The 13,354-nt window shown below is 34.1% G+C and overlaps 1 protein-coding gene across 5 annotated transcripts in view; it reads left to right on the forward strand.

Moving 5' to 3' along the window:
* Cd36 (CD36 molecule) overlaps positions 1-13,354 on the forward strand; it is an 80,190-nt gene that overhangs the window by 30,006 nt on the left and 36,830 nt on the right. The window contains exons 1-2 of one of the 5 annotated variants that reach the window (XM_008828984.2): positions 2,064-2,150; positions 7,053-7,239. The exons of 1 other annotated variant lie outside the window; for it this stretch is intronic. The gene's annotated coding sequence lies outside the window, so the exon portion shown is untranslated. Of the gene's footprint in view, positions 1-2,063; positions 2,151-7,052; positions 7,240-13,354 lie in introns of those variants that run through there. 3 more of the 5 variants (XM_029561549.1, XM_029561548.1, XM_029561550.1) reach the window with 3 other exon arrangements.

The raw sequence follows: 13,354 nt of genomic DNA on the forward strand, positions 1-13,354 counted from the left end.
CTGTTACACTGCAAGGGCTAAAATGAAGCTAAATGGGTTTGTTAAACTTCTATTAACCACAACTGAAGTGAGGAGATTCCAAATTGGAGCTTTTTCTCTCCTGATGCCCTACAAGTTTGTAATTTCTTTCATCTATGGAGGTAACCACAGCCATCACAAAACACACACAGGACAGTGGGAGCATTCCATATTTTAGAATAATTCTGAAATTACAAGGTATCTGTCATATGCACTATAGACTGGTAATCTGCCTCTTTTAAATATCTATGGATTCTCATGCTAGGCAGCATTTATATAAATCTGTAAACAGGGGATGGAAAAATGCCTCAAAAGTGAAGAGCACTGTTTGGTTTTGTAGAAGACCCAGGTTCAAATCTCAACACCCACATTTTGGCCAACAACCTTCCATAACTGCCATTCCAGGGGTTCCAATGCCTTCTTTTGCCCTCTGTGGGCAATACACGACATGGGTGTACTTACATGCAGGCATAATACTCATACACATAAAATAAAAACATAATAAATAACTAAAATTTTAAAAGAAATATGTAAACAAAGACATTTTAAATGTTTCATAACATTCCAAGAAAAGCATTCTGAAAGTCATATTATATATATGATAAATATTATTACATCATATATATTATATATGTATGATAAATATTGTTAATGTGTATGTGTATGTATTCATAATCATATATGCAATATTTGCATGTTTGTATATTTTGAAAAGTGTTGTGCATACTTTGTGGACATTAAGAAATGCATAGAATGCAAGATAGTCCCACTTTTAATGCTACCTATTCTTGAAGATCTTAAGCATATTTTTCAAAGATCTCTAGGATTAGATTTGAGAAGTAACATTTTCTTGAAAGACAGAAAACACAGGCTTCTCCAAGAATGATCTTCAAGAGCAAGTCTTGGAAAGTGAGCCTTGATTTCCCTGTACAGCTTGACAGATTACTTTATGTTCCTCTAATGCTGTCAGGTGAAGCTGTTGTGTCACTCAAAAGCAGGATTTATGCTAAGTGATTCCTTGAATTTCAGGGTAAGAAGATCATACTTCCTCATTTAAAAAAAATCAAAGATGGATTTTTTGTGATTGTTTTTGAAATGAGTTCTTGTTATGTCATAATTCGTAGAATGTATCTCCCCAGCTTTACAAGAACGTCTGATTAGTTTTCTGCCCACGGCCTTAGGAACAGTCAATGACTTTGTGTGCCTCTGTGTATTTAACTCTTTCAGGAAGTTGATTTTGTTGTGTTTTTAAATATTAAGTGCAAATGTCAATGTGCTTAAGCTTTTATTTATTTTTTCTTAGTAAAGACATGTCAGGACTTAGGATTGAATAAATTGAATAAAAGCATTAAGTCTGATATTTAACCAAAAATGAAAACTTTTCTGTTTTAATATATTGATCATGTGCTTCCACTTCATTAAACACTCTTAAAATAAAGGAACAACTGATACTATTTTAGACTTTTGAAACATGTCAACTTGTCCAGTTCAAGGGCCAGTACCAGAAAATCATGTTTTTCTGATGTATTGTTTTGTTAATTTTCTCTTTAAGACTCAAATTCAAGGATTCCTCTGGAGACTGGGTTTACTATAATATAGCTTAACATTAAATGTTGCTATGCCTTATTTCTAATGAATGCTTCATCTTTCTGCCATGCAAAATTTCAAGTAATTACTTGAATACATTTTTCTCATGTTTTATTCAGTACTTACAAGCTACATGTTAAATTTGGCTATCGTTTATTGATTTGCCTCTGTTGTTGCACCATATTATGCTTTGAATCCTAGTTGCTGCTATATCTGAATATTCGTTTGTCATCCCTAATAATTTTCCATCTACTGTATGAACAAGCATAACTTCCCTGACAAATTACATTGAACATAACATTTTCTTAGGTATTTTTGCACAATTTAAATATTGACCTTCTTTGTCCCTCTCCTTAGAGAGTTAAGTCATGTTTGTAAACTGTTCACGTAAGAATTGAGTCTGCCAACATTTTTCACTGCCCTATGAGATTTACGTATTGATCTGGTCATGCCCCCATGAAAACTGTCCACAAATACAGAGGTGTTCTCTGTTTAGTCTCTCAATTTATACACAGCTCCTAACATGGCTTCTGTTAAGAATGTAGGTAAGTTTATTTTATATTTTTAATGCAAGATACTTCTGTCACACTGTCTGCTGAGTCATTGGCAGTCTAAAGTTTACCTTAATGCTCTGCATTTTATATTTGAGGAGATCTTAGAAATTTACTTTGAAAATATTAGCAATCTCTTTTATATCTCTCCACATTTCACTGGAATTACAACACTACGTATTAAAATTCTGCTTTTAATTTTATAAATATATACTTTTTAATTCTTATGCATGAAATTCTTCCTTACCTTCCATACATGGCAAGTGGAAGATGCCATGTGTTCAATATTTCTATAAAGTGGACAAGCTAGAAATTGACCTAGATGTATGATCATATATTGTAAATGTATATGTAAAACCCATGTTTATACACACACAAATATGACTGTATGCATAATCTTCCATAGTCTCTGAGGATTAAAGTGATAAGATTTTTACCTTAGTTTTACTTTGTAAGTTATAGTTTTAAAATAATTTATAGGACAGCAGAATGCAATTTTATCTTATTTAGTATCAATTGTTAATCACTACCCGATGAATGTTGTTTGTAATGTATAACACATAACTTTCTTCTCAATATAATAATATCAGGAAATTTAAAATTTTATTCAATTTATATATATATTTTGAAAAGAGAACATAGAATTAGATATTAACGTATTTGTCTGTTCTTTTTATTTATATTATTTATTATTTTGTGTGATCCATGTATGTGAGTTAGTGCGGACATGTATGTTACATGGCACACATGTGGGGGTCAGAAGAAAGCCTTTGATTGCCTGTTTGCTCCTTCCACTGTGAGTTTCAGGGATTGAACTCAGGTCCCCAGGCTTGCATGGCAAGGACTTTTTCCTCTGAGCTGTCTTACTAGCCCGTTTAACATTTCTTTTCCCCAAAAGGGTTTTAATCTTTGTTTTGGCTAATACCAGCTCAGCTATCTCAGAGTGTGCTAAAGTGTCTAATGAGGTAGCATGACTGGTCACTAAAGGAATGCTTATGAAGTTGCTCAATATCTGACAGATGGTAAATGCCCAATGCATTAATGTTGTTATTTTATGACCATCTTAATGTGAATTGTTGGTTAACTGTACAATCTAGAATTATAATCCAAGTTCTACTAACATTTTTCTTCATTGCTGAACTGTAAAGCAAAAAAAAAAAAAATCCCCCAACTGTCTGCTATTGTGAATAACCTACATTTTCATATAACTATATATTTCAAAGCTTAAATCTACTATCTGATTTGACATGCAGCTTGAGGGTGTAGGCAGACTGCATGGGCTTCCTCTTTGACAGAAAGATATCAGAGATTCAGTGACTATGTGTTTCTTAGTTTCAGATCCTACTGTGGGTAGAGCTGGAATCTGATTTGAAACACGTGGACCCTTTACTAGAACTCTTGTACTGCATCTGTCATCTACTTCTGAAATGTGCCTTAATGTTTGTGTTACTCAACTTACTGCACTTCCTCTTTTCGCAAGAGTTCCACTGCACGAGTCCGTAATCTAAAATACTGCCATGAGGGAAATTTTAAAAGTCACGAGTTGCTGATTGAAAGCATATTATTCATCATAATCTCAGTGTGAAGAGAGGATTCGAAGCATACTACAATCTTTAAAAGAAAAGGATTTAAAATAATGAATAAAATAAAAAATATGTGGTTTTGAAAATATTAAAAATAACATAATTTTGAAGTAGATTTTTTTAAAATTCAAAATGTCAGAAGATTTGCTGTTTCTCTACTAATTAATGAGAAAAAAATAAACCCCTGGAAAAAAATGAACAATGATATTATCCTGAAGGTTCTAAGGTAAAAATAGTTATTAAACTTCAGAAAATAGGTTATACTTCATTCAAATATTATTGCAAAAGTAAAATCTAAACCTGACCAATGTACTTATTAAACCTGAAAGTTCAGCAAAAGCAGTGTGGTGAAGACAGGGCTCGTACACACTACTGAGCACTTGTGATGCTGTTCAGTGCTCTGGAGAGTTTATAGTGAGATAACCAGACATGCTTCCTCATGGGCCCACTTTCCTCACAGGTACAGACAGGACAAATTCTGGATCAATTGTACATCTTCTCCAATTATGATAAGTGAAAACTGTAGAGAAAGACAAAACTAAACAAAAAGAGTTACTTATCTCCTAATCAATGCTCAGTATCGGTTGGTAACATGGGGGAACACCGGGATTCAAACTTTCATGTGTCTTGGGTTCTCTCATAAAAAAAGAATTGTGCCTAATCTGACATAGTACATTGAATTTTCTATTCTGTTGTTCAAAGATGTTTGTTTACTACTAGAATGGATATCTATTAGGCAAGGTGTATTTCACATAAAACAACTGCTCAAAATATCATGGGTGAACGATATTTCAAAATGAAAACCTGGGGCTGGAGAGATGGTTCAGTGGTTAAGAGCACTGACTGCTCTTGCAGAGGTCCCGGGTTTGATTCCCAGCACTCACAAGGCGGCTATGAACCATCCTTAACTCCAGTTCCAGGGGAATCCGAAGCCCTCTTCTGACCTCCACGGCATTGCATAACACAGGTGAACTCACATACATGCAGGCAATACACTATTGCACGACACGGGTGAACTCACATACATGCAAGCAATACACTCATACACGTAAAATAAAAATAATAAAAATAAAAAAATACTAAAAAAATGAAAACCTAAAGCTGGTGTGATAACTCAGTAAGGTGCTTGCTTTGCAAGTATGAGCTCCATCCCAGAACCCTTGTCAAAAGCCCAGCTCTGGTGCATTGAATCCCAGTTCTGGGGAGGTTTATACAGGCAGCTATCTGGGGTTAACTGGCCAGCCAGTCTAGACTTGTCCGTGAGTCCCAACCCCCAGTGAAAGACATGTCTAATAAAAATAGGTAGGCAGCTGCTACAGAAGAATAACACCCAAGGCTATCTTCTGACATCAACATACATGTTGTGTACATGTACACATGCACATGTACATGCATATACATGAACACACATATGTAAATACCTCCCCAATCCCCCTAAATACATACAAAAAAGAAAACCCAACTTTTTATTTTCAGGTGGGCATTGAATTTTTTAGACATTGTTTAAATTGCATAGTTTCCTCTAAATCCATGCTGTAGATTGGCGTCAACCGTGTGCTTTCTGAGTCTTGAGAGGTGTTCTCCTCCAAGCTGCTATCTGTGGGACTCAAGGTTCACCAGTTGCCTCAGGGAATGAAAATTTGATTCTTTGGCCTGCTCAGTAGGAATGTGTGACATTTTCCTTTCCTGAAACTGTCAGGCAATTGGGATGGCATTAGGCTGCTGCTTAGAAAATAATCTGAGTGTGTTCAGTGACCATTTAGGTGTCTGTTTCCAGAAATACCTTTTCTAATAGTGTTCATATTTTCATTATAATTTAACTATCTTGCCAATATGGTTGAAATAAATACTTTAAAACTGAACTTATCTGCTCTCATGTTGGTAATCTATTTCTAAATTGTCATGTTAATATTTATATACATGAGAATTAGATCTAAGAAAACAGTACTTGTATTAAAAGTGATTAGTTGCATAACAGATTTCTACAAAATAGAAAATCTTAATAAAAATAAGATAGTCTTTATACTACATTTGAATTTCATACAATTAAAATAAAAATGTTATAGCCATAAGAGAATTGCCTTGAGGCCCAGAATCTTTGTAAATGATCTTTTTAAAATGAAAGTATAATTTATCTTGAAGTTGTACAAGATGGTTTCAGCTTTATCTTCCAGTAAGTGGTCTGAAATATAAAAATTTAAATTCTAATATACTTAAAGTATTTTTATGAACTTCTACTCATTTTAAAAATAAAGATATTGGTAAAATGACCCTGGAAAACCCAGCAATGCTTAAGGAGAAAAAGGACTTTGATAGTTCTTTCCACTTATTGTTAACTCCCTTTAATGAGAAAGCTCTAACATGCCCACATGAGACAGCATGACACACACAAGTTAAGGACAAGGACTGGCTTAAACATGAGCTCATCAGCTAAATTTATTCCTACCCGTGACTCTTTGGTGGCTTTATTTCAGGAGAGATTTACAGGAATTTTTCTAGTGAGTCTATGAGTCAATTTAACCTTCTGAAGTTTAGGCCAATCTGATCCTGGGATCTTTGTGAGATTTGAGTCTTAATCCTGAGAGTCTTGCTTCCCCCAAATCTAAGGCCTTCTGTTGTGATTAGGCATAAACATAATTACTTTCTTTAAAGGTGACTGATATATGTATGCTGTTTTACATTAAAATATCATGCTCAATAATAATTAGGTTGCATGTTTCTTATGAGTCCGTTTTAGGCTGAAGATATTTAAGTGATTTATTTTTTGGAGAAGAATTTTACTATACCCCTGAAACTTCAGCAAAACTAACCGAAAGAAAAAAATGATAAACAATTAAGACTTTCCAGCTAGAACAATAGGCCATTTCCTTTCTAAAGTCTGTTTTTCACCCTCGTTGAGTGACAGAGTTTGCAACTGTTTTTTAAATAATTAGTCACAAATACTTCAGGTTCATATTGTGATATGTAGAAAAGTACCAACATTTACATTTATGAGCTGAAATTTGCATGCTTAGTCATGACAGACAAGTGAGTATATGATCTTTCCCTAATTCACTCTTTATCCCCCAAGTTTCAATTCAGCATCTGGAATAAAGATTGTGTTCTAAAACAAAGTGTATTAGGGGTGGCTCATAAATCAGTTCCTTTTTAGTTCTCTGGCCTCTGACTTACTTATAAAGGAAAATGGCCAAGAGAAAAAAATAAAGACTGCTGAGTATCTCAGATATAGGTGAAGGGTCTTCACCAGAAATAGACCCCATGAGCCACATGAGTACAGTGATGTGTGGGGTTTTTTTGTCTTCTTTTTTTTCAGTTCCTCTGGCAACAAACCACAATTGGGATATGACACTGACATTTTTTTAAGCTCAGTTCAACTTTCACACACATAAGTAATGAAGATTTCATGGTAGGATTTTTCTGCAGAACACCATTGGGTTTTATTAAGAGTGTCTTCTCAATGTTTGGAGCAATTGCTGGAAGATCCCTTAGTCTTTTTAAAGGTAAGTCATATGATTTTTTTCCTTCAATTAAAAAAAAAATCAAGAAGTTTCTCTCTCTCTCAAATGATGGGATGTGATGCTACTTTATAAAAAACGTTTTATAACAGGAGCAGCAAAGAAGAAGCTTTATTTGAAAGTAGGCTTGATTTGAAAACAGTGATGTGTATTCCAATCTTCCTACATTTTATGCTTAAAATAGTATTAAAACTGTGTTCAGTGGCCAATGACATTTCACGTGTTGGTGCTTAGTGTCATTTTTGTCTGTCAACATTTGTATGCCAACATAAAAATGAAAAATAATAATCCAACTTGCCCAGTATGTACTTGCTAACTAATCGTTGTTTTTCAGACTCATTAGCTTACTGAATTTTCAATGCATAATTTTTGGTGAACTGGATTTTTCTCTACATGGTTAGATGCAATATATGTTTTACATATGTGCTTATCAAGGACTTTTCTTTAATAAAAAAGATATTTTAATTGCTAAGAGGACTGTTTATATCAAAATTAAGCAGTGATCTTAAATTTAATTAGTATAAATTAGTATAAAACTTAGTTGCATAGTAAAAATAAGAAAAAATGTCTTTGTAAATTTAGGAAGTTTGTTATAAATATTACTGGATTATTTCACTAAATCATAGTTTGGAGGTGTAAAGGACAATTATTTCTACAGAAATAACTAATTTAATTGTAAATAACTTTATAAAAACTATTAATGGCACAAATTCTTTACCAAAAATTTCTAAGAATTTTTGGAAAAAAAATCAAAGAAGACATTGAAAACTGTAAAGATTTTCAGGACTTTTAAGTCCTTTCCTATGTGATTTTAAGTTGGCAAAGTCTTTTTAAAACTATTAGAAAACATCGCTTCAAATATGTTTTACAAAGATGCCAAAATGAAATCTTAATTTTTTTATTATTTTGGGCACCCAGTAATCCTTAAGAACTTATAAGAAGAAAAATATGTAGAAATATTTTAGTGCACCACAATAATTATTGAACCATAACAATAACCCAAATATAGAGCCATCAGATAACAGAGTAGCGTAGGAAAAATATTAAAGTTACAATGGAACAGGTGTTTGTACTGAGTGCATTGAGATTTTGAAATTCACTTCAGAAGTTAGGGTTTCTGTTGTTAATTTTAGTGAACACTGTAGCCATTTTCATTCAGATAAATTTGAGTTTTGTATCTATTTTTCTTTTCCTTTTCTGAGGAATTGTAATTAGTTTCTTATTTAGTCACAAGATGCTTTAGTTCACTAACACTTTCAAGCATCAAGATCTGAGTAGTAGCTATGCTTCCATTTACCCAAAAACCTAAAATATATGCATTGTGTATATATACTATTTTATTGGGTTTTATAAATAATCATGTCATTTTTGTACAATATTCACATTTACTGGAATTTCCTAAATCATGTCATTGGGCAACATGAAATAATAGTGATACATTAAAGTTGATTAAAATAATATTGCATAATATTTCAAAATAATTGTATGTAAAATTTAGCTTCCTGTGATGGTATTTCTTATACATTATTTTATTTCATTAACATTTGCTAGATTACATTATTGTTATAAACTCAGAGCAAATTGAATTACAAATTCTTATATGAAGACCTAGTCTGAATATCTATTTCCTAACTTCAAGATCATGTTTTTAGTCTCTGTATACCTGGTAGTCTTATTTTCTAAAAGTTTAGTATACTGTAGTATACTATTAGTATAATTGTAATTATAGTGGAATGGGGGGGTGGAAAGAAAGATAATATTGTTCCTGTGTAGGGTTGATTGATTAAATATGGTTTCACCATTGGGATGGGTGTGCTGTCTCACTTCTGTTATAAAGTTGAAACAGACAGAGGCCAGGCCATTTTTCACTCTGTCCGTTGTTCATTTTGGGTTCGGCTCACAGGAGTCTCTGAGAATTTTATTTTAGGCATTAGAAAGCAGATTCTGCTTCCTAGGGGGCTCCATTAGATATTCTTGAAACTTGTCTCTCCTTTTAGAATCTTTCCTGACCTTAAATAAGTCAATATGCCTGACTGAATTTCAAATCTGTAGTAATCCCTGGACAAGTCTCTAAAAGAGAGGTTTGATATTTGAAGGATCTTGAGCATCATATGTGCAATAAAATGTCTTGCTTGTATTAGTTGAAGTTTTATAATATAAACATAAATATAGTTAAGTGATTATTTTATATTACAGATATCTGTACATTTTTCTGCTATAAATGTTTGCCTACATCTAGTCTATTAGGATGCAAATGGACAAATCAGTAACATTAAGGATTCTGGTGACTTCAATAAAAAAACTGGTTGGAGCTCGCCTTATCCAGATACCCTTTTTTTTTCTGCAGAGCTCTTGAATTATATGAGCATAGCTCAGATCTCTGTGTGGTGTGGCTGAGTGAAGGAGGCCACATCTCTTGCTCTTCTTCTACCATATAACTCTTCTTTGCACAGCCCTTTAACCCTGGGATTGAACATAAAATTTGTCTTGAGCATTCTGTCTCTAATCATAAATTCATGAAAGTTGACCTTTCTGCAAGATGAAATATAACCACATTTTAATAGCTAATTTGAATCCTTATCAGCTAGCTTGGATTTGAATGTGTGTGTTAGGTCTAGACAACCATGCCTTTGTAAACAGTCACAGACATGGTGTGTGTATGTGTGTGGGGGTGAAGGTGTGAAAGAAGTTAATACATTTTTAAAACTTCTAGACTCATATTCAACCTGTTATTGAATTAATCACTTTTAATCATCCATCCATAATTGGGTCTCAATGGGTAAATGCTGTATTTTTTTAATTTATTATTTTTATTTTATGTGTATGCATGTATTGCCTGCATGTAGGTAAGTGCACCCGTGTAGTGCAATGACCGCAGAGGTTAGAAGAGGCTGTCAGATCCCTGGAACTGGCGTTACAGACAGTTGTTAGCTGCCATGTGGGTACTGGGATTTGAACCCGAGTCTTCTGCAAGAACATTCAGTGTTCTTAACCGCTAAGCCATCTCTCCAGCCTCAAATGCTCTATTTTTTAAAAAATATTTTATTTACTAATTTTATTTTCTGTGTATGAGTATACTGCCTCCATATGTGTAAGTGCACCTGTGACGAGCAATGCTCACTGAGGTCAGAAGTGGGTGTCGGATCCCCTGGAACTGGAGTTACAGATGTTTGTTAGCTGCCATGTGGTGCTGGGAATCAAACCCAAGTCCTCTGGAAGAACAGTCAGTGCTCTTAACTACTGAGCCATCTCTCCAGCCACAGATGCTTTATAGTTTAGGCGAGAAAGATTCTATATCTCACCCCATTCCCCCTGCGCCCCCTCCAAATGACAGTGTTTGTATAATGAGAAACAGATGCATTCGGTCTGGTTCCTCTCACAAGGAAAAAAATAATAAAGCTGGAAGGAGGTTTACAGATAGAATAGAAATTTTAGAAATCAATAGATTAATTTAAAAAAAAAAAGAAAGAAAAAAACTTACTATCCCAGTCCTGTCACTCATTTCTGGTGTGAGGACCCTGAAAATCTGAAACAATTTCACATTTCATTGTTCACATCCCAGCTAGTGTTACCTCTGGGCCATGCCTTTTCTGGGTGGAGTTTCCCAGGGAACACAGCTTGAAGCACACATGGGAATAATTAGAGTTTCTCTGGGGGATTTTCTCTAATATTTGGCCTATTTGCCAGAGAGAACGCTGATGGCTGAGCCTATTGCTCAGCCTCTCAATTTCCCCTAGGTTCTCTATGTAGTGGAAGGGCACTATGCTTCGAAATCCTTGATAAAGGCACTCTGTCAATCCGACAGTAAGGGGAAATGAGAGAAAAAGTCCGCTTCTGTTCCTTCTTTTAAAGACATCTTGATAGATACAGAATCCACTCACAAATCTGCAAAAGAAATCTACATACCTTTTCTAAGTTGGATAGGAGGGAGCAGCTAGTCCATCTATAGAATCAATAAAGGTACGTAATTAGTGACATCTTGAAGCATACCTCCTTTATTTCCCTTCCTTTTTTACATTATTAAAAGCAGGTCTCTGTTTCTGATTATTCTTTGCCTTCTAAATTTCACTATTTTAAGCTGGAAGTAAATTACTATAAATCAAAACTCTATAAAGGACAAGTAACATTTAAATTTTAATCTAAAATTAAAAACAAAATCATATATTTAATATTGAACGGTAGTATTATTAAGAAAATGGAATACAGTAAGAACAAAATTTTGTATGGTTTAATAACTAAAATGTATAGATAGTTGGTGAGAAACTTTAACTTCCCTAAAGATAAATAAGAATGGTAAAGCTGTGTGTGCTGGGAAATCTGAGCATTTACATACTCAAGGTATTACACCTTATGTAATATCTGTGGTCATCCTCTGCCTCAGATCAATTAAATTAATTCTGTTTTATAGTAGGTACCAAGTGGGAGAAAGTATGATTGTGCTATCAATGTTTTGTTACTCATGTTGTCAAGACACTTAGGATAAATGAAACCAAGCAATGTCAAATATCTGTCCTTTTTAAGGAGAAACCCAGAAAATGTATTATTATACTAATGTAATAATAGTCAATCATCAGAAAATTAAAGTAGGAGACATGCTTAATCTCTTTCACTTTTTTGAATATCAGTACATGTTGAATTATGTTGCATTAATATTAGAATTAAGGCTATTTAACCTTATCATACAGCCAAATATATTCATTCACACTTCAGTTTTCTAAGGAACCTGATTGAACAGCAGTGGGATGTTTGTATTGTCTCATTTCAGTTTTAAAGATGAAGCAGACAGAACCTAGATCACGCTAAGTCTGTCCACTCTTTACTATATCAGGTCTCAGAGTCCACAGAAATCATAAGCATTGGTTTTCAGGCATTGGAGGGCAGGCTTTGCTTCTTACATGGTGCAGTAGATCCTGTTGAAACTCACTGTCTCTTATCGAAACTCTTTCCTGTAGTGCTCCGAGATACTTGGATAAGGAAGAATGATTCTGAAAATGACAGTCACAACTTACTGTGACATAGAATTTGTTTGCATATCTATTTTAGAAGAAATGTAATTGTGATTTTAAAATCATTCTTTACCTGTCAGAGTTGGAAACTATATTACTGAATGAATAAATATTCACTCATATTATTAATTATTATTATGTATTTGTATAGGTCAGAGAACTACTCATGGGAATCAATTTTCTTTTCCAACTTTTGAGTTCCAGGGATGGAGCAATCTTGTCGTGCTTGTCAGCAAGTGCCTCTACCCACTGAGCAATACTAGCCCAGAATGAGTAATTTTAATGATGTTTATATGGGACATAAAATAATTTTCCAAAAGAATAACATAATATTTTACCTAGATTAACTTTGTATTCACAAAACTGCTGTTGGATACAGGATTTCTTATCTCATTTTTAAGCAAGTGAGCATACAGAGTCCTCCTTTCCTGAATACCTTCTCTTGACCTTTGCTGGAGTGTTAGGCAGGTGTGCAGTCTATTAGGAGCAAAGGTCCTTACCACTGCTGAGTAATCACAGTCGCTGTGCCTTCTGGTCTTTCAAAGAACAATTAGGTGAACAACTGGTTCAGCTACTTACAATAAATTTGCTGATTTCAACTTAGATTCACCTGACACATGAAGAATTTGATGTAGAAAGAGATTAAGTAGTTTGCTCATTTTCACCTGGAAAGAGAGTAACAAGGCAGAGTTTATTTAATCACCAATCTCTTATCTCAACTATATTAGCCAATTCTTCTATTTTGATTGGCGCCTTAATCATATAACTCATAGACATGACTCTTGGTTGACAACAAACAGAATGCCAAAATGTTATAGCCTGCTTCAGTGTTAAGTAGATTGCTACTGTTGCAATTTCTGTGGTTGCCTGAAAGACTGTTTCAAGGAAAGTTTCAAGTGCTTTGTTCTTGCATGCAGGGAAATCCCAAGGGGTAACAAGGAGCAAAGAAAATTGCCAAGAAAGACATTACCCCATCAGGGCTCCTCCATTTAGGGGTAAAAGGTTTATTGTCACACAGTATATAGAAAAGAATATTCTCTGTGTGCCCCTTTCTTGTATTAATTCTGTTGGTGCTGTGTTTTTCTTGGGCATGT

This window comes from Nannospalax galili, unplaced genomic scaffold, assembly GCF_000622305.1.
Source record: "Nannospalax galili isolate Female #2095 unplaced genomic scaffold, S.galili_v1.0 scaffold973, whole genome shotgun sequence".
Classification (NCBI taxonomy): Eukaryota; Metazoa; Chordata; class Mammalia; order Rodentia; family Spalacidae; genus Nannospalax; species Nannospalax galili.